The sequence below is a fragment of the Phalaenopsis equestris genome, unplaced genomic scaffold (genome assembly GCF_001263595.1).
Source record: "Phalaenopsis equestris unplaced genomic scaffold, ASM126359v1 Scaffold000422, whole genome shotgun sequence".
NCBI lineage: Eukaryota > Viridiplantae > Streptophyta > Magnoliopsida > Asparagales > Orchidaceae > Phalaenopsis > Phalaenopsis equestris.
In genome coordinates this window covers 954,492-959,234 of record NW_018164863.1, presented here as the reverse complement: position 1 = coordinate 959,234, position 4,743 = coordinate 954,492, and positions in this window count along the sequence as shown.

The following is a 4,743-nucleotide window of genomic DNA, read 5'->3' as shown; positions in this document are numbered from 1 at the left end:
ATGTGTATGTTATTTTTAAGGTATGAGTAGGTTATTACTAAGTTATTCCTGACTGATTTTGAGGATATTTTTAAGTTATTTTTAGGTTATTCCTGGATTATTTTTAAGCTATTTGCAGGTTTATGCACAGGTTATTCATAGGTTATTACTAGGGTATTTTTAGTTTATGTCAGGTTATTCGTAGGTTATTTGAGCATTATTTTTAGTGTATTGTTTTGTTAATTCTGAAGTAATGCGTAGGTTTTTTTTTTAAGTTATGAGTAGATTATTACTAGGTTATTCCTGGTTGATTTTGAGGATATTTTTAAGTTATTTTTAGGTTATTCCTGGGTTATTTTTAAGTTATTTGCAGGTTTATGCGCATGTTATTCATAGGTTATTCCTAGAGTATTTTTAGGTTATGTCAGGTTATTTGTACGTTATTTTTAGTGTATTGTTTTGTTAATTTTGAAGGAATGCGTAGGTTATTTTTTTAAGTTATGAGTAGGTTATTACTAGGTTTTTCATGGCTGATTTTGAGGATATTTTTAAGTTATTTTTAGGTTATTCCTAGGTTATTCCTGGGTTATTTTTAAGTTATTTTCAGGTTTATGTGCAGGTTATTCATAGGTTATTCCTAGGGTATTTTTAGGTTATGCATAGGTTATTCCAGGGATATTTTTAATGTATTGTTTTGTTAATTTTTAGGTTCTACGTATGTTATTCGTAGGTTATTTGTTGATCTAGTTTTAGGGTATTCCAGTATTAATAACAGTATTAATAACATGCATCTTATTCCTGTATATTGATGACTAACATTTTTTGCTAACATTCTTTGGTGATTCTAGTGTTAATAACATGCATCTTATTCTTATAGGTTGATGAATAAACTGTCAATGAATTGTAGATGTCGACCATCAGCAGTTAGAGAGGTGTTGGATAAGGTTCGACCAATTATTGATCGGGAGACGTGGTCAACTCTGAAAAGAATGAAGCTTAATCAGTTGTTTGATCTGCCCCCTATCCTCAAGATCACATCCTAACTATGCACATATTGAATTATTGGGATATGAATAGATTGGCTTTCAGATTGGGGGGAAAGAGCTAAGCTTTGATGCAGACCAAGTTGCTTTGCTGATTGACATGCCCAACAGAGGTCCTACAACAACTTGGGCTAAAAATATGGAGACAATTGTACAGAAAGGCAAGATTAACTGGAAAGATTTTCAAGACTGGCAGGCTGAGATGCTTCGGTTTAGGGCAGAGCTAGTATATGAAATCTGCAGATACAGATTATTTGGAGAATAAATGTATTATCTGTTTGATATATTATTATTTTGTGCAGGTTTATCTTTTGTGCAGGTTTATCTTATAAGACTAAGTTGTTTGATATATTGTTATTTTGTGCAGATTAATTGGAGAATATATGTATTATTTGTTTGATATGTTACTGCATGTTATTGTTGATGTATTGTTATTTTGTTAGGTTATTCCTAGGTTATTATTGATGTCTTGTTATCTTGTTAGGTTATTCTAGGGGTATTGTTAGGTTATTCATGGGGTATTGCAATGTTACAGTTGAGTTATTGTTAGGTTGTTGTTAGGGTATTGCTGGGTTATTGTTGGGGTATTGCTGGGTTATTCTTGGGGTATTTGTAGGTTACAACTGATATATTGCAGATACAGATTATTTGGAGAATAAATGTATTATATGTTTGATATATTGTTATTTTGTGCAGGTTTATCTTACAGTTGAGGTATTGTTAGGTTATTCCTAGGGTATTGCAGGGTTACAGTTGAGTTATTGTTAGGTTATTGTTGGGGTATTGTTGGGTTATTGTTGGGGTATTGTTGGGTTATTCTTGGGGTATTCGTAGGTTACGGTTGATATATTGCAGATACAGATTATTTGGAGAATAAATGTATTATCTGTTTGATATGTTGTTGTTTTGTGCAGGTTTATCTTATAGTTGAGGTATTGTTAGGATATTTTTGGGGTATTCTCAGGTTATTCATGGGGTATTCTTAGGTTATTCTCGGGGTATTCTTAGAATATTCTTAGGGTATTCTCAGGTTATTCTCGGGGTATTCTTAGGATATTCTCAGGGTATTGTCAGGTTATCATTGGGGTATTCTAAGCTTATTATTGGGGTATTCTCGGGTTATTCTCGGGGTATTTTTAGGTTATTCTCGGGGTATTCTCAAGTTATTCTCGGTGTATTCTCAGGTTATTCTTGGGGTATTCTCAGGTTATTCTCGGGGTATTCTTAGGATATTCTCAGGGTATTGTCAGGTTATTCTTGGGGTATTTCTTGGGGTATTCTAAGGTTATTGTTGGGGTATTCTCATGTTATTTTTGGGGTATTCTCAGGTTATTCTCGGGGTATTCTTAGGTTATTATTGGGGTATTCTCAGGTTATTCTCGGGATATTGTTAGGTTATTCCCGGAATATTCTTAGGTTATTCTTGGGGTATTTTTAGGTTACTCTCGGTGTATTGTAAGGTTATTGTCGGGGTATTGTTAGATTATCCTTGGGGTATTCTAAGGTTATTATTGGGGTATTCTAAGGTTACGGTCAGGGTATTGTAAGGTTACTCTTGGGTTATTCCACAAACAGATAACAAAATTTTGTACTCAACAGACAGATGAATTACAAACCATATATCTACAACTTCCATTTGGAATAATGTTATATGAACTTGTACATTAATACAGATGAGTTAATGTGGGCATAACACGTTATAACAGGTGAATTATACTGGGCACAGAGCATGTTGGATTCAGTGTGACAATTTCCTGACTCAGAGGGTTTGACGCTGCAGTCGTATTTGCGTCATAATTCCTGTGTAATTCTTGTGTCATATATGTTTCTTGATTTTTTCCTGCGTACAGTGGTAAAATAATAAGACAATTAATTTTGCATATATTTGTTAGTATATGGAATGTAGAATGGTAAATATATGTAATGTAGAGATATATACCTTTAGCTCCCTTATTTTTTCTCAGTATCCTTCAACCTCGCATTAGAAATACCTTTCGGTCTCATTTTTGCGGGATCAATCACATTGCAGTCACTGTTATGAGATTTCCTCTTTTTGTTTAGCCTATTTGGTTTAGGATCCTTCCCATCTACCATATCCTCAATACCTTTGGACCCTGTTTTCAATAATTCAATTATATATGTCTCGGCGCGTTCATTTCTCTGAGCTATATTAATTAATTGGTAGGCAAACTTTTGAGCATATGACCGAAATTTGGGGACTTAGCCCAATTTGGGGCTAAATTTGGGAATTTTGGATTTAGACCAAAATTAAATGGATTTGAGGCTTCACCAAGGCCAATTGATGGTTGATTTTGATGTATAAGAATGTTATAAAGATTTTTCAACATTAATTGGGGTCAATTGACTAGGCTATGAGTTCAATTTGGTGTGATTAGGTAATATGGCCAAAAAACCATGGACCAATGGAAACCTCATTTTGGGTCCTCTACACAGTGGTCTTAGTCAAACCATAATCATAGGGCTGGTATGTTTAGGGGACCATCTACGTGGGTATCCCAAAAAGATCAAGGGACCTAGGCTAGAAAATTGAGTTTAGAGTTGTGAGTGAATGCGAGTGTAGATGAGTGTAGTGAGTGCCTTAGTTCCAGACCAAGTAACTTCAAACTCGTCTTCCGAATCACACTTGTTCATGCATTTATAAAATAGATTGTTAACGCTCTTGTACGTCACACTGCAATGAACTTTCGACGAGAGTTTCTTATAGATATGTCATTGACATAATCTATGTCTTGTGAATGGAAGACAATCTGCAATACCTCTTGTCCTCCGTCATCGCTTGATCCTGATCTGTAAACATTGTAATTGGATGTTTATCATCCATTATACGAATGAAAGTTTTGAATAACCACTTGAATGATTCTATCGTCTTGTTAGATAAAAAACCAACTCCGAATAGAACATTTTGTCGATGGTGGTTAATCTTAATGAAAGGAGCACAACATAAATTATACTTATTCAAACGGTAGCTAGTGTCGAAAATGATGACATCTCCAAAACTATCATAATCTAGTCTGCAAGACACATCACTCCAGAAAAAGCTTGTAAGTCTGTCCTCCTCATAACTTTGGAAATCCCATGCAAATATGCTATCTTCATTTTAGCGATCCATGAATAATTGTAAGACAGAGTTGGCATCACCCTATTCAATTCTGCTTCTTTTATCCCTTTGAATGAAGTTGTATGCATCTTGTCTAGTGCACTCCAAGTTTTCAACACCACCAACCTTTGTAGCAAGGAAATTGAATGCATCAATTGCTCTAATCCCAGAACCTGTCATTGATTTTAGTAAATTTGCATTTAACTCGCTAATCCTCTGACTGGAACGTAGAAGGTGCTTGTCACCGGATTCCGCCAAGGGGTGGTTATGACTTTCAAAAAATTTCTTTATGGTCCAGTGGCCATCAAGATCAATAGCATAGCGAACAATTGCTTGACAGCCGTCCGTGTATCTGCTTTTCTGTACTTCACAGTAGTGGCTAGCTGAGATTCTCTTTTTTGACCTGATTTTCCACAAATATAATCATTCGACTTAATTTGTTTGGATTTAGCCCAGTAAGTTGTGTGGTCATTGCGTACAGTGAAACCAACATATGTGTATAAGCACAATAATGTTTGTAAGCCTCTTCCTCATTACGGACAACAATATTAAGAAAGCTACGAGCAATTGGATCATTGCAATATGTTTCTTCCCTATATATCT